This window comes from Nyctereutes procyonoides, unplaced genomic scaffold (genome assembly GCF_905146905.1).
Source record: "Nyctereutes procyonoides isolate TBG_1078 unplaced genomic scaffold, NYPRO_anot_genome, whole genome shotgun sequence".
Classification (NCBI taxonomy): Eukaryota; Metazoa; Chordata; class Mammalia; order Carnivora; family Canidae; genus Nyctereutes; species Nyctereutes procyonoides.
In genome coordinates, this window is record NW_026575125.1 from 5,335,567 (window position 1) to 5,359,270 (window position 23,704).

At 41.9% G+C, this 23,704-nt stretch overlaps 1 long non-coding RNA gene across 5 annotated transcripts in view; it reads left to right on the top strand.

Annotated features, from left to right (window-relative positions):
* LOC129517543 (uncharacterized) overlaps nucleotides 1-23,048 on the top strand; it is a 435,231-nt gene extending 412,183 nt beyond the window's left edge. For 4 of the 5 annotated variants that reach the window (XR_008666070.1, XR_008666071.1, XR_008666074.1 and 1 more), the window contains one exon: nucleotides 2,905-3,683. This is a non-coding gene — a long non-coding RNA (uncharacterized LOC129517543). Of the gene's footprint in view, nucleotides 1-2,904; nucleotides 3,684-22,904 lie in introns of those variants that run through there. The other variant, XR_008666072.1, reaches the window with a different exon arrangement.
* Nucleotides 23,049-23,704: the final 656 nt, after the last annotated feature.

Below are 23,704 nucleotides of genomic sequence, written 5' to 3' on the forward strand. Positions count from 1 at the left end.
AAGTATATCCATCGCCTCCCAAAGTTTCCTCCCAGATTCCTTTTTTTTTTTTTTAAGATTGTATTTACTTATTCATGAGAGAGAGATTCATGCAGGAGCCCAACATGGGACTCGATCCTGGGACTCCAGGATCATGCCCTGGGCCAAAGGCAGGTGCTAAACCTCTGAGCCACCCAGGGATCCCCTCCTCCCAGATTCTTTACCACCATCATCATCATTACATTATTTAGATATGGTAAGAAAACATAAGACATATCCTTCTAGAAAAATTTAAGTATACAATATTGTTAACTGTATGATCTGTTCTGTAGAGTGGATCTCCAGGACTTCTTCATGTAATATAATTTACACCCACTGAACAACAACTCCCCATCACCCCCTCCCTGGCAGACATTCCATTCTCTGCTCTATTTTTTGTAAGATTTTATTTATTTATTCATGAGAGACTCCGAGAGAGAGAGGCAGAGACACAGGCAGAGGGAGAAGCAGGCTCCCTGCAGGGAGCCCTATGTGGGACTCGATTCTGGGGCTCCGTGATCACACCCTGAGTCGAAGGCAGGCGCTCAACCGCTGAGCCACCCAGGCATCCCGAATCTGATTCTTTTAGGTTCCACACATAAGTGAAATCATGCAATGTTTTTTCTTTTTTTTTTTTAATTTTTTTTTATTTATTTATGATAGTCACAGAGAGAGAGAGAGAGAGAGAGAGGCAGAGACACAGGCAGAGGGAGAAGCAGGCTCCATGCACCAGGAACCTGATGTGGGATTCGATCCGGGGTCTCCAGGATCGCGCCCTGGGCCAAAGGCAGGCGCCAAACCGCTGCGCCACCCAGGGATCCCATGCATTGTTTTTTTAACTATATATAATTCTCAGTTTGTGTGACAAGTTTAAGCAAATAGAACCAGTTGTTTTCTTTATAGTTGTCTCTTTGAAGATATAATTAATCTATTTGCTGCTCTATGCTAGACATTTTGTAAAACAGTTACTTAAGAATATGAAAATTGGGGATCCCTGGGTGGCGCGGCGGTTTGGCGCCTGCCTTTGGCCCAGGGCACGATCTTGGAGACCCGGGATCGAATCCCACGTCGGGCTCCCGGTGCATGGAGCCTGCTTCTCCCTCTGCCTGTGTCTCTGCCTCTCTCTCTCTCTCTCTCTCTGACTATCATAAATAAATAAAAAATAAAAAAAAAAAACGTTAAGAATATGAAAATTGTCCAGTCAGGCATGACTGTATTTTCTTTAGATGTAATAAATGAAAAGCTAATAAAATGTAAAACAATACAGTGTACATACAAGAAATTGACAATTAGTTGCACCTGGGCAGTGGAGAGCAGGTTGTTAGATTTATATTATGTAATTATTTCAGTGATGCTGAGGTGATCCAAAATGTCTTTAGAATCTTGTCTTAGAATTTTCCTGAAGAATTAAGACATATTCCTTTAGATAAACATAAAAAAAAATCTTATAAAGGTGGGTTTGGATTCTGGGGGGGGGGAAATACCATAAGTTATCTGGGGACTGTTCATTAGGGGAAAAGAGTAGAAAATAGTATCCAAAAAAAAAAAAAAGAAAGAAAATAGTATCCACCAAAAATAAATTTTTAATATCAAGAGACAGAGCTATTTTTACATGTCATCATGAGCCATCATTCATGTAAAATCTTGGGTGCACATTAATCATACTGTCCTTGGTCCACAAAGTAGAACTACAGAGATAATGCTTGAGGGTTAGGAGCCCACCTAGAATCACAGATTCCTAGAAGGTTAGATCTAGAAGGAACCAGAGAGATTTTATTGCTCAAGCCCCTAATTTTAGATGAAGAAACTAATGCCCAGAGAAGCAAAATGGATTTACAGAGGCCCCAAATAGGTGCTAGTTCTGACAAGGAACTAAAATCTCTAGCATCCCAATTCAGTCCTTTGCAGGGAAAATGGACAAGTTGAAGGAGAATGTGGTCCCAATATCTCTTCTGTGGGATGACCAACTAAGAAGAAAATCAGAGTTAAGAAATGGGCGTGGATAATAATGAAGTAGGGCTTAGAAACATTCTAAAAATAATAAATACTGATGGCATAAGAAAAAACTTAGAAACAGTCTAATCTAGTGAATCACGACTTTTGAGAGAAGGGATAATATTCTATGCACCTTTGAATTTCAAGTGCCAAAGTGTGCAACTCATAGAAAGTTCTCAAAACTGTTCTTAAAAAACTGTTTGAAAAAAAAAAAAACTGTTTGACAGTTTCACAGCGCTCATCAATGATGAGTTGAACCATTTCTATTCTTCATCAACAGTAGAGACTGCAGTAGGTGGGTGCCAGCCATATTGGCAAGGGCAGGTTTAAATGTGTGGGTACAGCTGGAATATTGGAAACACCAGGACTGATTTTAAATCCCAACTAAGTCCACATATCAACATGAACTGTGCCATAGAAGCCACTGCTCTTCAACATAAAACTTCCAATTGGGAAAGTTTGATTTCTCCTTCGATTTTTAGTTAAGAGAGAACTTTCTGGATGCATGTGTAAGCCTGAAACATTTGGAATCCTTCTTGCTCATGTCGTGTGTGTGAAGTACAGCTCCTACTCAAATTTGAACATGTTTGTTCTCATGGCCGTTCATGCTCAAGAGCCTAGGATGCACTGAAGTCTTCATCTGGTGTTGGTCTCAATGGCAGCGTCGCTGTAACCTCCTGATGACTTTGTACATGTCTGATATGTTCCAGCACCCTTTGGGGTTTCTGCAGTGGCTCACTTCCATGAACTGGAGAGCTGAATTTTCCTGTCTAGCAATAGCTTTCATGTGTTTTCAATAAGAGAAAACAGATGCATATGCAGTTATCTTTGCAATCCATAAATTCACAGAAATGTGGTCTTTCTTTTTTTTTTTTCCATCTCCACCAAAAGCTGCTGAGGTTTGCCAGGCATCCAAGACCTTGCTCTCGACGCATAACCTCTGAGCCCCATGCAGCCCGCAGCAAGAGACCCAAGGCTGTTCTCAAAACAGTGCACCTGCTTAAGCCATCTGTGAGTCCAAACAGATCCAATTTCCCTTGCACTTCATTTATACTAACAACAATCACATGGGTGAAGTTGAATTCTTCAATCAAGGCATCGATGGGGACATAACTGGATCAACCCCAAGTAATCTACACAGATAGTGTGCGTAAAAACATTTATATGCAGAAATCCACTGAAATCTTCTACTGCTTCGCTCATTTCAGAAATGAGGAAACTAAAGCACCTGATCACATAAGGTGACCTGCCTCTTATAAGGTCACTGGAAGACTTACAGACTCAATGAAAAATATTCTACAACATCCACATATAATTGCTACTCAACCCAGTTTTCATCTGTTAAATATGTCCATTTGAGAAGGGCATATTAGCATTAGCTACATCCTGAATAGATCATATCTTTTAAGATCCCGTGCTTTAAAAAAAAAAAAAGGTGATGGTGCCTGCAGTTGAAAGTACCGTGATAATATGCCACTGGGTAAGTATTGTTCAAGAGTAAACCAACCTTCCTGACCATTCATTTATTAAGTCAGATACTTAAGTTCTAATTTGGACAAATTAGCTAGTAGAATTACTCTATCCTTTGTACTCAATATCTGGGATATATTTCTATGACTGTCTTTATCCTGAGGGTTACAATAAAGCTTTGGTAATGTCCTGAATCTTGAGCAAGCTCTCCCTGTATTTCATTGCTTCTTGTCTTTATCTTCTTTTATTTTTTTACTGCCCTGTCATTTGTTTTCTGCTTAAAGAAGGGTTGAAACTACTTGAGATATCAAATATTATAAGTAAAATAACCACTCATGACTAAACTCCACGATGCTAAAAATATGCTCATCATGGTAAGTGTACTCTTCATCCCCGTCACCTATTTCACCCATCCCCCACCAACTCCTCTCTGGTAACCATTAGTTTCTTCTCTATAGCTAAGCGCCTATTTTTTTATTTGTCTCTTTTTTCTTTGTTGGTTTGTCTTGTTTTTTAAATTTTACATATGAGTGAAATCATATGGTATTTTTTATTCTCTAACTGGCTTATTTCACTTAGCATTGTATCCTCTATACTCATCCATGTTGTTGCAAAGGGCAAGATTTCATTTTTGTTGATGACTGAGTAATACTCCATTTCATATCTTTTTTATTCATTCATCTATTGATAGACACTTGGGTTGCTTCCATAGCTTGGCTACTGCAAATAATGCGGCAGTGAACATAGTAGTGTGTATAGCTTTTTGAATTAGGTTTTTGTATTTGGGTAAATACTCACTAGTGGAATTACTGGATCCTGTCATAATTCTCTTTTTAATTTTTTGAGGAGGCTCCATACTGTTTTCCACAGTGGCTGCACCAGCTAGCATTTCCACCAGCTAGCAATAGTTCCTTTTTATCTACATCCTCGCCAACACCTGTTGTGTCTTGTGTTATTGATTTTAGCCATTCTGACAGGTGTGAGGCAATATTTCATTGTAATTTTGATTGACATTTCTCCGATGATTAGTGATATTGAGCATCTTTTCATGTGTCTGTTGCCCCATCTGTATATCTTCTTTACGTAAATGTTTGTTCACATGCTTACATCTTCTGCCCATTTTTTTCTGCCTATTTTTTAATGGAATTATTTGGCTTTTTTGGTGTTGTACAAGTTCTTTATATATTTTGGATACTAACCCTTTATCAGATATATCATTTGCATGTTTTCTCATTCTATGAGTTGCCTTTTAGTTTTGTTGATTGTTTCCTTCGCTGTGCAGAAGCTTTCTCTTGTGATGAAGTCCCAATGGTTTATTTTTGCTTTTGTTTTTCTTGCATCAGGAGACATCTAGAAATATGTTGCTATGACCAATGTCAGAGAAATTACTGCCTGTGCTCTCTCGTAGAGTTTTTGTGGTTTTAAGCCTCACATTTAAGTCTTTAATCCATGTGAGTTTACTTTTCTGTCAGTATAGGAAAGCGTCTAGTTTCATTCTTTTGCACATTGATGTCTAGTTTTCCCAGCATTAGTTGTTGAAGGGATTTTTTCCCATTGCGTTCTCTGCCTCCTATGTTGTAGATTAATTGATTACATACACGTGGGTTTATTTCTGGGCTCTATATTCTGGTCCATTGACCTATGCACCTATTTTTTGGATTAGTACTGCTTTGTCATATATGAAGAGAAGACATTTAAACTACATTTATGTTACTAATAAGTTTTAGTAGTTGTTAAGGAAGATTTGAGAATGGGCAAGAATAGAATCTCTCCTCGTTTACGTTATAATTTCTTTATGTTATCATATATAATATATAATTGCTGAAACTCTCCTGAAAACATTTGGAAAGAGATGGGGAACCTGGAACCCCCCAAAAAAAAGATGAAATAACATAAGTATAGGAGAAAGGTAAAATATTTTTGAAAAGCAACAATGAATGGGGCTTAACAGATATTGAAAAGAAATGCAAAGTGATTATCATAAGGTGGTAGGATGATGGTTTAGGAATTGATATAAACATACAAATGTAAATTCTAGAATAATTTCCAAAGATGAATAAGAAATTAAGATATGATAAAGGTGGCATTTTCAATGAGAACAGTCACATTGACCAATCCATGGCATGGACACAGCTGATTTTCTGAAAACAATGTCTTCCCTCACTGTAGATATAATATGCAGATAGTATGTCCTCACATCAACAGAATATCCAGATAGAGGAAAAAATTTAAGTATAAAAATATAAGAAATGTCAATAACTGCAATAAAAATGGTTTAATGACTAGGGGTTAACATACTTTAAAAAATGTGCAATGATTAAAAACAATTTTTTAAAGTAAGTAATTTAAAACAATGAAACAAACCAGTGATAGCGGGGTGTGGAAAACTATATAGCAAATATGCCAGTTCTAACCTGAGACTGGATCTTACTTACCCATTCTAAGAATGGTTTTTACATGTTTAAATGGTTGTAAAACAAAACAAAGAGAGAAGAAATAAAAAAGATATCAAAAAATGACAAAAGGAAGAAAAATAGAGAAAACAGAAAAATGAGAGAAGACAAAGAGGAATGTGCAACAGAGATTGTACGCAGCCACAAATCCTGAAATGTTCACTGGCCCTTCCTGGAAAAGTCTGTATCCCTTGGTTTTCACTGTACACCAAATAAAAATAAAAATATCAAAAGTACCATAAACAAAAAGTGAATGAAAATTTGAGGTGAGAAGGATTTGAAGTATGTATCAAAAATTTACCCTCTTTAATATAAGAATAAACTATCAAAACAAAACAAAACTTACCTTCAGTTTTACTTACTGGGAGTCTCAAAGAATGTTTACATTTTTAATGTAAATTGATAATCATTTTTTCTGAGTGTAATTGTATTTCTACGTACGATTCACCGTATTTCGTCTTAGAAGGAAAAAGAAAGACTTTCCAGGGATAATTAAGAGCCTTAATTTGATGATTTACAAACCCATGTGGCAGAACAGGGGTAAAGGTCTCAACATTGTGGGAGGCGCAGATTAAACTCTGCGGTCAGGTCGCTTGGGTGGCTCAGCGGTAGAGCATCTGCCTTCAGCTCAGGGCATGATCTCAGGGTCCCGGGATCGAGTCCCGCATCGGGCTCCCTGCATGGAGCCTGCTTCTCCCTCTGCCTGTGTCTCTGCCTCTCTCTGTGTGTCTCTCATGAATAAATAAATGTCTTTTTAAAAAATAATAAAAACAAACTCTGTGGTCTGCTGAAACATTTAACCACTTAGTGGTTTGGTGTCAGACGCAGCAAGAAGGAGGCACATGCATGACCTCACAAGGATCCGGAGATGGCCTGAGAAGTTAGAGGAACCCTTCACTCTTGTCCTTCTCGGAGGGGATTTGGAGTGGAAGGGATGACAGACGTGTCCGCTCAGGGGTAAAAGTACAGATGAGACATGCTGAGGTTTGGGGGCGTGCTGCAGACCTCACTAGAGGTAGGCGCTGTCCCAGTCATTGAGCCTGATAACCATTGAATTTGTGCTAATATTCAGAATAGCCATTCACTCATTCATGCACCCCCGTCTGCTGGGCACCTGCCAAGTGACAAGATATGTTCTATCCACAAGCAACTGAAGACATAGCAGCAGGGCGCCTTGGTGGCTCAGTCAGTTGAGCATCTGCCTTTGGCTCAGGTCATGATCTCAGGGTCCTGGGATCGAGTTCTGCATCAGGGATCCTAGGATTGAGCCTTGTGTTGGGCTCCCTGCTCAGCAGGGAGTCTGCTTCTCCCTCTGCCCATCCCCCCTTCTCATGGGTGCTCACTCGCGCTCTCTCTCTCTCAAATAAATAAATAAAATATTTTAAAAAGGTAAAAAATTGGAAATAAAACATAGCTGCAGCCCAGTTCACCACACAAGCAAAAGTTTGTGTGCACTTCATAGCAGACCGCATCTTGTCCTGTAGCTGTCCCCTTGTGCCTCAGTCTGAGGCAGTTAGACCAGTCTGCCTCTTGCATCAAGCCAGGTGTGCATCCTCACACTATGTTTTGGGCAGAAGGGGCCTGAAGACATAGATGAGTTTAATATAAGAATCATTAATAATTGGTTATTTTTCTTTTTTGCTGGGTTTTCACTTTTCTTACCTTATGGTTTGTATGGGTTTTGCATCCTGTACCTGTACGAATCCTAAATCATATTCCATCTTGCTTTATAAGTGGAAGCACTGTATTGTACTGTTTAACCTCTCTGCTCATAATTAAGTAACACGTATTAGGTATGAGAATGCATTTGCATCCGTCAGTATATATGCTATTTCTGGATTCACCCGGAAACATATGGATTACATCCTTCTTCAAGGGATAGATCATTTAATTTCATTTATTAACTGATTGTATATATTTAATTTAATTTGTAAAATTAGGTTCTGAAGTGTAGAGATGTGGTCTGAACGAAAATACTGTTGAGAGTGAGATACTATTCAATGCTTATTAAATTGGACTTCCATCCTGCAATCTGGTGTGGGTGATGTAAGTCCAACCTTTTTGCTTGATTATGGACCCGTTAATTCGAGATTGATTTTTAAAGCACAGGCTTTAGTTTACCAGCACTCTGACTGGTGTATTGACAAGCCAGGGCCACCGAAGGGACTTTGTGACCTAGGTCACACCAGCTAGTGGAGGGTCTGTAGGGGTTTTAGGTCAAGCCCTGTTTTAATTAGCCTGAAATCACTTGAGCATCACTCCTGATTTTTAGTAATTTCTGTCCTCCTAAATTGACTCATGGGCTCCGCTGCTTCCCCAAGGTTCAACATAATTATGTCATTGTTATTTCTCAGTTATATTCCAAAAGTGCACATCTCCCCTTTTAAAATTAAACGTCATTAAGATCTGCAGGCTCGAGTGCATGTGTGCACAAACGTACACACACACGAATTGACAGTTAATCTGGAAAATTTAATGTGTCCTAGTTGATGAATAAAGTCTTAGATAGCACAGCAAGTCATGTTACCTGTCATGGTTCAAAAAGACGATTTTACTGGAAATACTTTGTAAAATAACAGAGGCATGTAAATATGTGCTATAGGGCCTTTGAGTTTCGCAAAAAGTTATATTCTGAGATCTTTGCATACTTCCAAAGATATGAATACCAGTAGAATGTGACTTTAACCTTGAAAGGCAGTAGCGATTTTATTTTCTTTAGATCTTATTTATTTATTCATGAGAGACAGAGAGGCAGAGACACAGGCAGAGGGAGAAGCAGGCTCCCTGCGGGGAGCCCGATGTGGGACTTGATCCCAGAACCCCGGGATCACGCCCTGAGTGGAAGCCAGATGCCCAACTACTGAGCCACCCAGGCGTCCCAACTATACTTTTGATTTAATTACAGAGCATTGCATGAGAAGTGCATCTCAGTCGCTGGTTCAGAAGACTAGTCATGTATTTAAAGTAATAAAATATATATTGTCCCTGAAGCGAATACCATTGAAAATTCAGAATTTTAGTTATTCCAAGAACTTTTATATATATATAAATTTTAATCAAATAGTATTTTGCTGCCCTATGATTCAAATGCAGGCTATATACAGTATATTTGCTGTATTTATTTTGTATCTTGTCTTCACTGTATTTAAAATATTAAAGTGAAACGTTGACATTTTAAATACATGGAAATTACATTTTAATAGTCTGTTACCTCTTCTCACTGAACAGTTCAAAGATTGAAATCTCTTTGTTTTATAAGAACTTCATTTATACACTCAAATAACTGATAAAAATTAGGATTTTTTATTTTTTTTTTATTTTTATTTTTTTTTTATTTATTTACGATAGTCACACACACAGAGAGAGAGAGAGAGGCAGAGACACAGGCAGAGGGAGAAGCAGGCTCCATGCACCGGGAGCCCGACGTGGGATTCGATCCGGGGTCTCCAGGATCACGCCCCGGGCCAAAGGCAGGCGCCAAACCGCTGCGCCACCCCGGGATCCCAAAATTAGGATTTTTTAAATGATCTGAATTTTTTGTCTCAGTTTTCCACCTTATTGTTCATAGACAGTTGGATGTGAAAAACACACAAATTTCAACAACAATTAAAATCCGAGCCCTCTGCTGTCAGATGTTTGCTGCTGATGGATGGGTTTGGACAAGGCACTCACACATGTGCCTTTGCACCGAGTCCACTCGGAATCAGAACAATGCCAATTGCAGGATTCATTTGTCTGACAAGAAGTTGTGTGACAGCTCCGGCGATTCATCATCACTTTATATTCTGAGTGGGATAGAATTCTCCCCAAGCTAACAATGTGAAATTAGGCAAGGGCTGCTATCTTGCTATAGACATGTCTGTGTTATCGAGACTATTTAGTTGACACACATGTATTGAGGATTTATACGAGGTGAAGCCCAGAAGAGCATGAGGCAAAAACTGGAAGAGCCACTCAGAGTAGATTGAACATATAACACGCCTCATCTCTGAAATAATGAAACAGGCCATTTAATCATGAAGCATGAATGATCGTGTTTGGAGTAAAAATACACTTGGCTTCTACGCAGCTTCAGAGAGTCCAGTATCTAGTTCAGGGTGTAAAGAAAACAGACGTTGGCACATGCTCAAAATACTATCTGTATATTTCTGTGTTTGATTTTGAGTAACAAAATTGGAGAAGTTTCTGGTAGTTTTAATGATTCCTGGAGCTACTGCCAAGAAATTCACCAGTGAAAGCGTGGGAGAAGAGGAGGTGTCGGAGGATGAACATTGCTACTGAGCATCGTTACTGCTCCTGGAAAGGCCCAGGACAACAGGACAGTGAGGAGTGGGCATCAGCCATGGAGGACAATAGGGCATGCAGACACCATGGGGAAACTCCCCACTCAGCGTGCAGGCGCCAACACACACACCTAACTTGGGTTAAGACTATCACAAACTTATTTTAGAAAGGTTTTTTTTTGTTTTTTTGTTTTTTTTTTTGCAGCCAGTATGACACATCTTAGAAGAAGAAACATTTGTATATTAAGGATCTGCGTTGTTTTTATTTTGAGGGAGTAGCTTGCTCTTTGCTTAAGTGAAAGACCCACATGTGAGTTGTTTGGGTCTCTTTCCCTAGAAGAGAAGCAGCAGCTAATACTTCTTCCTAAAAATTCCAGACCAGCATCACGTGCTGATGGAAGGGAACTGAAGACATGTGGCATCAGAACTCAGGGAATCATTTGTTATAGAGTCATGTCCCGTTGATGTCCTGCATGGCACAGACAGGAAGCACGTGGAGGGTGTGGTGTACCATGAAGAGTGCCCTCTACAGACAACGAGCAAAAGTAAGCATCATGCATATGCGATGCTAAATAACAGTATTAGCCTCATGATGCTGAAGTCAAAGGGAGCGTGAGGAAAAAGTTCTGTAAGATTTCCGTGGAAGGAGAGATTGGTTTCCAACTCAGACAGCAAAGAAAGCCCTTCTGGAGGATTTGAAGTTGAGCCTGGCTCTGCAGGATGCCTTCTGAGTTCAGGCCACACCAACTCTGGTGTTTACTAAACCCCTACGGATGTGGATGAGCTGCTACTCTGCTCTGCTAACTTTCCTGCAATGGATTTTCTTAAAAGGAAAACATACCTATATATTGTGCCTCTGCCACATGTTTAAAACTGCTGCATTTGGGAGCCCCTTCCAGCTTTGCACCCCAAAGTACTTCAGCCTTGTCTTACTGAAACCCACAAGAGTCTTGATTTAGAGACAAGAAATATGATATTGTGTGTGAGGCTATAAACACAAGCTGTCGATGAATGGATCATTCGTTTCCTTAGCGTGTGTCTTTTGAGTGTCTGTGAAGGACACAGGTTTGCACTAGACAGGACTTCTATCATAAAAAGGCAAGAAATCCTGGAGCCCAGACAAGGAGTGACCAGAGAAATATAAAACTCTTAAGCAAAATGCAGGAGATGTGTCTGGGATAGAGGGAAGCAAGCATTTTCAAACCATCCTGGGTACAGTGATGATTTAGTTACCAGGTTGTCTTAGGGTTCTCCAGAGAAACAGATGCAAGGGGAGAATATTTGGAGATTAAATGAGGAGTTGGCTCGCATGATTGTGGGCACTGAGAAGCCCCCAAATCTGCCATGTGCAAGCTGGAAACCCAGGCGAGGCGATGGTGTCCGTTGCAGTGTGAGGGTGGAAGAGAATGAAACGAGATGTGCCCAGGAATGGCCCAGGTGCTTCCTTAGTAGAGACACAGGGACCATGGTGTGAAAGTTGAGCAGGAAAGAGGGCGGCTGAGTGGGGCCTGGGAACTCTGCACTCTCTTGGCATCTTCGCTGTACATCTAAGGCTCTTCCGCCATGAAACAGCCGTAGATGTTCACGAAATGAGTGATTCACGGGTTGGTTGGTTGGTTGTAAACTGGAGGGAAGAGTGGGTGGCGAGATGGGACCTAGAGTGGTGGCAGGACAGTCGCCCATCGCTGGGCATGATGAGACTAAGATGGACAGCGTGGTTGGCAGGTTATCTCGGAGAATCATGGTCTTCAGAGCCAAAGTGGCCAGAACACGTGAGCCCAGGAGGAGCTTCAGAGAAACAACTGTGGTTTGGATCTGGACGTGGCTGGCTTTAGAGATGTCACAGTGACCGAGCTCAGTGTAGACACTGATAGAGTGGGGACAGCGTGATTTCCACACTGAGAGTCCTAGAGGAGGCGTGGAGGAAAGGAGAAATGGAGGAGGGCGTGTTGTGCTCCAAAAGATAGGTGACAAGAGGGGGGATCAGTGCGCCACTGGGCTTCTGGGCCTCCGCACGCTGGCCATGGGTGGGCAGCCTCTGCGCGCTGGGCAGCAGCGTCCGGGGCCTGCACCGCCACGGGCCAACCCCCAGCCCCCTGCCCCAGCAGCCAGACCCCCTCCGGACGGCAGTGCAGAGCCACCGATGTGGACTTCAAGTTCAGTCTGTGGGGCAGAGAAGGCCGGCTGGGAAAAGAGAGGACGGGGAAGAAAGAGGGAGACATTTGTATCTCTTTCTGCTTTGTGCGGCCTCAGCTCCAGCCGCCAGCATCAGTAACCTTACAAACACCCCCCTCCCCCGGTATCTGTTGGATGAATTTTGTAGGCAGGAAATATGTGCATTGTGTGTGTCCTTTCAGCCAAGCAGAAGTTCACATGTGCTAATTCTGTCTCAACGTGGGAAGAATTACTCTATTTTTGCAGGCTCGCATCCCAGGCTGCACCGGGCCACACACAGAGCCACAAATGCCCAGGAACCATGATTCTGTGCGCACATGAGGTGGCGCTGTTTGCAGAACGGGGCAGCTGTTGACAGCAGATGTTCGAGAATAGTCGGCTGGCAGCGTGCTTCTGAGAGCCAACAGAGCAAGGAGGTGTTTTCCAAACTAACCATTGCCCTCATGCTCTGTTGTTTGCTTGCCTGCTTGCCTACTAGCTCAATTCTTATGGTTCACTTCCTCGCTCGTGCATCTGGTTGGAAATGTGGGACATCTCATGATCCGGATGTAGCTCACAGTGCTATTTGCCACGAGACACACAGAGCAAAGGCATTCTGAAAACAAGATAGTTGTTTCTAGAAGCTTTGCAGGCTCTTTCAGAGCATCAGGCACTCTTGACTACTAAATGTTGTTGCTTCGGGATTCTTAACTAGTGCCCCCTCAGGCCCACCAGGTGTGGTGTGCTGGCAAGGACATTTCACTTGTGTGGGGTTCTTCCCTGTAATCCATACACCAGGCAAATGCTCCTAAAACCAGGCAAGCCCAGAGCGAAGGACATTGTACAAACTACCTGACCTGACCGGTAGCCCTAAGAATTGTCAAGATCATGAGAAACAAGGAAACCCAAAATGCCATATATTGTGGGAGGCTAATGAGACCTGAAGATGATTGCAGTGTGGGACCCTCAGTGGAATCCGGGACAGGAAGAGGGCATTACCCTGGAGAGTTGAAGAAACCCAAGCACAGTGTGGAGTTTAACTAATAGTAGTACAGCAACATTCATCTCTTAGCTGGGACAAATGTCCTGTGGTTGTGCAAGATGGGAACATCTCAGGGGGGCATAGGAACTCTCTCTACTTACTGTCTTTCCAACTTTCCATAGATCCAGAATTATTTACAAATAAAAAGTTTATTTAAAGAAAACTGCATCCTGAAAGGCTTGGAAGTATATAAGTTTTAAATTCATAAAGCATTAACTGGGCATCCACTACATATCTAGTCCTGAATCTGGTTTGCAAGTTCAAGTCAAGGCCAAGAAAATGTGCTCCTGGTTGAAAGCTGTTAGGAGTGAAGGCAAACAAATGTTGACCAGGCGAGTAATGGAAGCCAGCTTTTGTGTAAATGGGATTCGGGTCTACTCACACGGCATCTTTGTGAGAAGTACGTATTGTGATAGGTGAAGATTCCTGAGCTCAGAGTGCCTAAGCTCCTTGTCCGCTATCACACAGCAGCATGTCGCGGACTTGAGTTCTGTCTCTATCCAAGTAAAAAGCACCTATTTTCCACTCAAATGAGGTTTGACGCAAAAACTTACGACACAGGAGAAGAGGTTGAAGAGGATCAAGAGGAGGTCTAACATATTCCCAAATTAGAAATAGCTATGTGGGGGCACCTGGAAGGCTCAGGGGTTGAGCATCTGAGTATGTTTTTGGCATACTTCCACTCCGGTGGGACACATGTGATGCAAATGTGTCCTCGTGGAGCACGGTGTCAACTGTAGGCCTTGCATGATGTCCCAGGGTGAAATAACTGCCTGTCCTCTGTGATGAAAGGTAGCAACTGTTCTGGAATAGATTTCCCGTGCCAAACTTTTTCCTGAGCCCCCCTGGATTTGATGTAAAAAGGAGTGATGATGTAAAAAGGAGTCTGACAGCTCAAAGTGCCATTTCCAGACGAAAGAAAAAAAAACACAAGCAGGGCTTTTGTAAATTATTTAAATAGTGTGTTGAGTTCAAGAAAGAGAGTTCCATTTCATGGTGCAGACAGATCCGTTCTAAACCTATTGGTAAATTGAGAATCTGCTTTGGGAAACCTTTCATTGGAAACATCCAGTGACCATGGCAGTTAAATATCCGGAAAGCTATCCTCCGTTCACACTTCATCATGCTTGGGTGTTAGAGTCTGGAAGCAATGACGACTCTAGCAGGTTCCAACCCTGTGCTCAAGTGTTCTGTGTGGGCAGTAAAATTGGATCCTATTATATGCATTTCTCTCAAAAGATGAAGAAACCATATTGAAACCATAGTCTAGTTGAAACATGTGTGTTTTGATGTTCTTTGTTTCATTAAGCTTATTGTATTAATAACATAGAGAAGGCTGGAAAAGGAAGGAATTTTAGGAAGGAAAATAGGAGGACGACGTCTTGAAAAGAAGGAGTATATAACATTCGGTCTGGAAAACAAAAAGAAAATCGTTAAAAATAGTAATAATGCGAGCACCTGAGTGTCTCAGTGGTTGAACATCTGCCTTTGGCTCAGGTCATGATCCTGGGGTCCCAGGATCAAGTCCTGCATCGGGCTCCCCACGGGAAGCCTGCTTCTCCCTCTGCCTGTGTCTCTGCCTCTCTCTGGGTCTCTCATGAATAAATAAATAAAATCTTAAAAATAAATAAATAAAAAATAAACTCATAAAAAAATAGTAATAGTGCTTCTGTGGAAGACCCGGATAGGTATCTTAATGCTGCCACTTTCTGGTCAGCTAGCTTTTCATTAGTGTTTATTATAAATGCTTTCGAATCATAAAATATTTTTTAAAGATTTATGTGAGGGGAGCAGACAGAAAAGGAGAAAGAAACCCAAGCAGACTCCATTCTGAGCACAGAGCCAGATGCGTGGCTCAATCTCGGGTCCCTGAGTGCATGACCTAAGCTGAAATCACGAGGTGGATGCTCAACCGACTGCATCACAGAGAAAAGTATGGAGAATGTTATAATGAGCAGTTTCGCACCTCGCATAACTTTTAATATTTTGCCTTATTTGGTTCACATACTTTTTAACTATTAGAATCATCGACCACATATATTGGTCCCCATCCCCTTTCTCTCCTGCCCATCCCAGATATAATTATTAATCCTTACTTGGTTTTTATTATCCTCATACAAACTCGCATACTTTTATTATGCACTCATGTGCATCTGTAAACAATATATGGTTAAGTTATGTAAATGGCATCATATTGTCTGTGCTCTTTTGTACCATTTTTTCCCCCACACAAAATTATGTGTTTTAACTTCAGCCATATTATATAGATGATGGTATAATATATTTTAAGTGCAGGGCAGGTCTCAGTGGACTATCCTGACCATATATATATATATATGGTGACATATTTATGCATTCTCCTATCAGTGAACATCTAAGCTGCTTCTGTTTTTTTGCTGTTACCTTCAGTCCTGTAATTTGTTTACGCATTACTTGGAGCTCAGAAACGGACATATTGCATTGCAGCCCAGGTGTCAAGAGTTTCAAGAGTTTCACAGCAGCCCAGGCTCCTCATCAGACCTCTCCCAGACCAACTTACTGAGATTTGGACAGCAAGTTACAGGCCCTGCTCTTTGTAAAGAACACCTTCTGAGGTTCTAACGGGCACCTGGGACTGAGATAAGCCCCTCCCCTCCTCCAGAGAAACTCTTGCATCTGATCGATAAGTAATGATGCACCAGAACGTTTATTACACTGTATTCCGGAACAGGGGTTGCTAATGTGCAACCAAGGATGAGACCTGCTCCAGAATAGACCCACGGAGGTGCAGTTTCCAGATGGTCCACGGGGTAGGAGCAAGTGCAGTTGTAACTTTGTTCAGTATTGCCAGCTGCCCACCAGAAGAATCAAATCAGTCATATATGTTCCCATCAACACATAGTAATACTGGTCTTTTGGGATAGAAACTCATGCCTTTGCGATATTTTGTAACTTCTTTTCTAACCTCACAGTGAAGTCAGGCTTTTTCTGGTCATTGTCCATTTTGGTTTGCTTTTCACTAGATTGCATTCCATATAACTTGCCCATTTTGAAGTGTCATGGGGATTTTTAAATTAGTAATCTGTTGTTCTTATTAAAAAATTATATCCAGAAACCATCCATATCAGTAAAATAAATTGGCATATGTGGCCTTCTCCTCTGTGACTTGATTTTTCTTTTAAATAAATTTCCTTTATAGGGATGCCTGGGTGGCTCCGTGGTTGAGCACCTGTCTTCGGCTCAGGGCATGATCCCAGTCCGGGGATCGAGTCCCATGTCGGGCTCCCTGTGAGGAGCCTGCTTCTCCCTCTGCCTGTGTCTCTGCCTCTCTCTGTGTGTCTCTCATGAATAAATAAAGTGTCTTTTAAAAAAATCTCATTTACAGTATCTCTTCTTATGCAAATCAAAAGAAAACAATGTCAAATTTTCAATATTTGTATACGTTTCTTAATGATTTGCATAGTGTTAACAGCTTGAGGAATTCTGTAAAGTGCAGGCACCTTTGCAGAACGTACCCCTGTCCGGACACAGAACATGTCATCACCTCAGAAAGTTCTCTGTGGAGCCTCTGGGAAGCCCTCCATCTGCTTCTTTTTTTTTTTTTTTTTTTTAACATTCGGAGATGTTTTAAGAACATGATGGGAAGAACATGGCGAGGTTCAGACATTGTAATTGTGATTACTTTCTTCTGTCTGGTGTTTTCACGTCCCATTTTCTTAAAGGTATCTTTTGATAAGTAGAAGGTGATTTTTTTTTTTAGTTTTGAAAAGCCTAATTTATTAACTCTTCCTTTCTACTGAATACATTCTGAGTCCTGAGAAGTCTTTGGCTGCTCCAGGATCATATATTCTGCGTTTATTTTATTCTAGAAATTGTTTATGATTTTAGATTTTATGTTTCAGTCTCTGATGCATTCACGTTGGCTGTTTTTCCATTTAGATATCCAGCTGTTCTATCACCACTTTTGTAAATTTTTTTTAATTGGCATAAAGTTGGGTAGGGTCAGAGCCTAGCTTTGGTCCTGCTTTCTGTGGGTGGTGGTTCCAACATCACGTCAGTTTTCAGAGCCTTTGCTGGCTGTGTGAGTGTGCCTGGCGCGTAAATCCCTGAAGTGGTTCATGTCGTGGTTCAGTGCTCTGCTTCCTCCTCTCTGTTCCACATGCTGCAGAGTTTAGGAGTAAACCTCCTAAGCCTCCTCTGACCGGGACTCCTTACATAGAGAAGTAGGGACTGCGTTTCTCTGGCTCGCTCCCTCTGGAATCAGCCCCACGTAGGGTCACCAGCAAAAATACAGCATGCCCAGTTCAGTATATAATGAATATATATGGTTTAGTATGGGTGCATCCTAAATAGCCCATGGAACATGCTTATATTAAAAACATCTTCACTGTTGATCTGAAATGATAATTTTACTAAGAATCCTGTATTTTTATTTGCAATCTTGTATTTTTGTTAAATCTGCCAGATGTTCCCCACAGTCTGTGCCTCCTAGCTGCCTCCTTACCTGATTCCTGTGGCCAGAAAGACAGGTTTCTATGAGGGCTGTGGCTGCGCGCACACACACACACACACACACACACACTCACTCCCAGCACTATTGTGCAGGTCTGTGTGAGCAGGGCCACATTTGGGATGAAGCAGGGAGAGAGGAGAGATCACGATTTGCCTACAGGCGACAGGCCGCAGGGCTCCTGGGGAAAGAAGTGGGATGGGTCTGCTGTGGGGGCTGTAGCTGCAGCCCCATAGCTGCCCCCAGAGCAGTGTGGTCATTCAGCCGGCATCAGGAGAGGGGAGAGCGCAGCCAGGCCCAGAGAAACCCGGATGCCCTCCTCCCTCCCTGGTGCTGGAGGCCCCTTGCCTGGTTTAAGGGCAGTTTCTCCTGGAGAGGAGTCACCGATGCCCCCCCCCCCACACACAACCAGGTCAGGCTCCCCTCAGCGCATCCCCTCAGCGCTCCGTTCCCTCAAAGCTGGGAAACCAAGAAGGAAAAACTGTTAGGGGACCGTTTCAAATCTGGATTTCAGTCCCTCGTGTGAACTACTGTTCAATTTGTAGGGATCCCAAGTGAGTGTTTTTGTAATTTGTCCGCAGATTTTAACTTCTTCCATGGAAGAAGGACGTTTTAATTGTCTTATTCCATCTTTTCTTCATTATCATAATTTGAAAAATCTCCTCTTTTCCCATGAAATTACTTGGGGATAGTTCTCACCATCTAGTTGTGTGGCCCTTTCACATCACTGTTGTGACCTATGTGTCTTCCTGAGGCCACACAGTCCTAATTTTTACTCTAACCTACTCTAGCTCCACAGGAACTCTTAAAAGCAAGTAACGGGAGGCCTGCAAAATTGCTCATGTTTTTCAAGGTTGTTTTGGCTATTCTGGGTCCTTTGCCACCCCTCTAAATTTCCGGCATTGCCTGTCAACAAAGCTTGCTGGAAATATAATTAGAATTGCATTCCATCTATAGATAACAGGCCTGAAATTGAGATCTTAACAAATGGAGTCTTCGAATACGTGAGCATGATTCATGTTTTCATTTATCTTAATCTACTTTAATTTCTTTTGGCAATGTTGTGTTGTTTCAGGGCAGAGGTTTTGCTCAGATTTTGTTGGATTTATCCCTGATACTCCATGTTTTATGATGTTGTTGTAGATGGCATTTTGGTACTCACAATTCCATTTCCTTGTTACTAGCATGTAAACATAGAACTAATGCATTTCTAATGACCTTTTCATTCTAACCCCATGCGAAATTCACCAATTAGAATTAATAGTCATCTGTATACTGTAGTATCGTCTACACACAAAACCATGTTTCTGCAATGATACCCTCTTGCCTCTACCTTCTTAATATCATCACTTTAGATAATGCAATTTACAGTTGAACCTAGAACAAACCTGGGGTTTGGGTGCCGGCCCCCTGCACAGTCAAAAATATGTCTATAACTTCTGATTCTCCAAAAAGTTAACCACTAATGGCCGACTGTCAGCTGGAAGCCTTATCGGTAACAAACAGTTGATCATCACATATTTTGTATGTTCTGTGTATTACATACTCTGTTCTTACAACAAAGTGAGCTAGGAGAAAGAAGATGCTATTAAGAAAATCATTAAGGTAGACAAAATACATTTATGGTACCGTGCTCTATTGAAAAAGAAAACCCATCTGTATGTGGACCCTTGTAGTTCAGACCCAGTGTTGTTCCAGAATCAAGGAGTAACTGTATTGTTGCACTAACTGTGACCATCAGTACAACATATGAGAAGAAATATCATTTTCTTAAGCTACATTTTAGTGGCAAGTGTACAGTGTTTTACAGTCAGACTCCCACAGTTGTGAGTGGGTCTTAAATTTTGTCACAAGCCCTTTATACTTTTAAACTTACCACATTTAGGGATCCCTGGGTCGTGCAGCGGTTTGGCACCTGCCTTTGGCCCAGGGCGCCATCCTGGAGACCCGGGATCGAGTCCCACTTTGGGCTCCCGGTGCATGGAGCCTGCTTCTCCCTCTGCCTGTGTCTCTGCCTCTCTCTCTCTCTCTCTGACTATAATAAATAAATAAAAATTTAAAAAAATTACCACATTTATTTATTTATTTTTATTTTATGATAGTCACACAGAGAGAGAGGGAGAGAGAGAGAGAGAGAGAGAGGCACAGACATAGGCAGAGGGAGAAGCAGGCTCCATGCACCGGGAGCCTGATGTGGGATTCGATCCAGGGTCTCCAGAATCGCGCCCTGGGCCAAAGGCAGGCGCCAAACCGCTGCGCCACCCAGGGATCCCAATTTACCACATTTAAAAATAAATAAATAAACTTAACACATTTGTCTCTTATATCAATAAAAGGAGTTACATTGATTGTTTTTTTTACATGTTAATTCAGCCTTGCTTTTGTGTAATGAAGCTCCTTCAGCCATATTGTATTATCTTTTTGTTCCTGATGATTGCTGAATTTTATTTTGTGAAGTATTGTTGTGTTTACGTTTTATTTCTTATACTGTTCTTACTTGTTTTCGGTATCAGGGTTACTCTGGCTTTACTCAATCATATATAATGTGCCTTCTGGGTTTTTTTGAAGGAGTTTGTATGGTTTTCATATTATTTCTTCCTTTAATGCTAGAATTCATCAGTTGAGCTGTTTGACCTCAAATTTTCTTTGGAAGAAGGTTTTAGTTATTATTTTTTTTGAGGTTTTAGTTTAAATTCAAAGTCAGGCCTATTCTGATTCTTTTTCCCTGCGTATGCATATGTGTATGCTGGTAATTTATGGGTTTCTTTAATGTCAGCTTTATCTGAGTGTTTAATTTTACTGGCATAAAATTTTTCACAACAGCTTCCTAACATCATGTAATATGTCCAGTGATGCTCCTTATTTCCTTAGGAATACCACCAATCACTCTATCTGTATCCCCTTCTTCCTCCGCTGCCCCCACACCATGTTGGATCAGGTTTACCTCTGCTCTTGACCTCTTTCTATGTACTATTACTTTGGTTTGGGTGATATTTGCTATTTTTTCTTTAATTTCTATTTCAGTGCTTTCAATACTGCCTTTGTTGTTTCTTGTTTAGTTTTGTTTTGTTTTTTACTTAATTTGAGATTAATTTGCAGTTCTATTTCTAGCTTAAATAGAAGTTCAGTTTCTCAGATTTGAAAATTTCTGCTTTTCTAAGAAGAGCCTTGAGGGCAGTAGACTTTCCTGTACATGTTATTTTCCTTATCACTTAGTTTTCCATATTTTCTGACTCCCGTTGTCATTTCTTTCTTGTCCTATAAACATGTTGCTTAATTTTCAAATATATTTATTGGATTTTTTACATATATTTTCATATTTATATATTATTGGGATTTCCTAGATATTTTTGTTCCTTATTTCTAATTCTCTTCTTGTTGCTGAATATGTGTGTATATTTTCAATCCTTTTAAATTGAGGTTTTTTGGGGGACCCCTGGGTGGCTCAGTGGTTGAGTGTGTGCTTTCAGCTCAGGGTGTGATCCCGGGGTCCTGGGATCAAGTCCCACATCGGGCTCCCTGCAGGGAGCCTGCTTCTCCCTCTGCCTATGTCTCTGCCTCTCTCTCTCTATCTCTCATGAATAAATAAAATTAAAAAAAAGTGTGATGTTTTATGGCCCTGCAGATATCCCTGTGGATACTTATTCCACATGTCCCTTTAGAAGAATATGTACTCTGGTGCTGTGGAATGGTGGGTCCCATAAACGTCGATCAATTGGGTGACCTCCATCCTTGAGAGTGTTCAGAGCCTCCGTCCTTTGTGTCTTTTGTTTTGTCTACATTCCATAATAATTCTGGAGAGAACAGATTTGTCAGTTATGTATTTTTCCCTTTGTCACCTTCTGACCTGTTTTTGCAAGTAAGAAATCTGGCACTGTAATTGCAACTCATTCCAACCAAATTGTGCTTTTTGTTTGGGACATGCTTTCATTTTATCTTTATCCTTGAAGTTGTGCCATTTCCTTCGGATTATTGTCTGGGGTTTGGTGGTTTTATTGATCCTGCTTGTTATTTGATTGCACGTTTGATTGGGCTACTCTTGCCTTTCCTCATTTCCATAAAGTTCAGTAAAGCAATTTTTTTCTTTTATAAATTTCACCAGTATGTTTTTTTTTATTTGTTTGGTTTTTTAAGATTTTATGTATTTATTAATGAGAGATACAGTGAGAGAGAAAGGCAGAGACACAAGCAGAGGGAGAAGCAGGCTCCATGCAGGGAGCCCAATGTGGGACTCATCCCGGGTCTCCAGGATCAGGCCCTGGGCTGAAGGCAGCATTAAACCGCTGAGCCACCCGGGCTGCCCAAATTTTTTTCCTAAAACGTTTATTTCTTCTGGAACTTTAATTAAACTTATGTAGTAGCTTCTCAATATATTCCCCAAATTGTTTAACTTCTTTCATATTTCTTTCCTCTTTCTATGTCTGTGCTGACTCTGAATAAATTTGTACGCACTCCCTTCCCGGTTACAAACTCTTTTTTTAGATTTCAAAGTCTGCTGTTTATTCTATCCCTTCAATATTTTTTTTTTTCATTTTGGAGAACATTTTTTCAATCTTCATTGTTTTCGATGTCTTTTTTAAAGTCCATCTTTGTTCTACATCTCGCTTTTTAAAATCTCTCTTTTTTAATATTCAACTTTTACTTTCCCTTTAGGGGAATCAAAATAGTTCTTTTAAAATCTTTATCACAGCTCTTTTTGTTTCATGGTAGACCAATCTTATCCTATGACCATTGGCTTCATAGATAGTTTCTCCCATGTCTCCGTATGGGTATGAATCTGCATTGTAGGTACATTCAGAGAAGGACACGTGCTAACCCACCTGGAATCTTACAGTACCTGGGCTCCTTAGTAGGTCCTCTAGGCCCCCCGGCAGGTGTCCCCAGGGCAAAGGGCATCAGGCTTGGCAGTCCTGCCATAATGAGACTGGGAATGTGGCTGATCCTCATGTTCCTAAACCAGCAACATGGTTAATTTGCCTTCTTTTTACTTAACTTTGTAGCATGTCTACCTTATCCGGAGCCCTAAGCCACACCTTCAGAGTAAGCCAGAGCCACCGGTAGGCAGTGGGCAAGATCGCGTCCGCTTCTGTCAGCTTCGTCTCCGAGTCCCTGGTTTCATGGAGCTCAGCCTGGCTGCAGTCCACCCGCCCGGCTGGGGACATGCGGTCCTTGCTATTCCCAGGCACACAGGCCCCCGCCAGCCGCCCCCCCCCCGGGCCGCGGGCCCCCCCAGCTTTGCCCAGTCATCCTAAGTCTTGGGTTGGCGTTGGTCCACACGGCCTGTTAGCCGCAGGGAGGGTGCACATGCGGAGCTCTGCTCACTGGAAGTCAGCATTCTGCTTGGTTTTCATTTTTGTTCTGTTTGCTCCAGTGAAGAGGCTTTCCTGTCTCACTAGGAGGGAGCTGTCACCAAGAGGCCTCGCCATGAGGGACTGCCGTCATGCTCGTGCGAAGGAGCCCCTCGCACCACAGCGCCCATGGGCCGCCCGGAGACGCCGGGCTGGGGCCTCCAGTGCGCTGTCCTCTCACTCCACTGGGGTCACACCCCCCAGGCCGCACCAGCTGGCCTCGTCCACAGCAGCCTGCCACCCGTCAGTGAAGGCCGCGCCCGAAGCCCCACGGCCCTGGGGGCTGCGCTGACACTGTCCGCTGTCCTCGCTGTGGGTCGCCAACGTACACGTGCTGGTTCGGCTCGTTAGCAAGAGCAGAGGGCTGCCACCCAACCTTCAGCTCCGTCCGGAAGGTGTTCTGCACTCTGGCCTTTTCCTAGCCACATAAATGGACTGACCTGGGGCCCCGG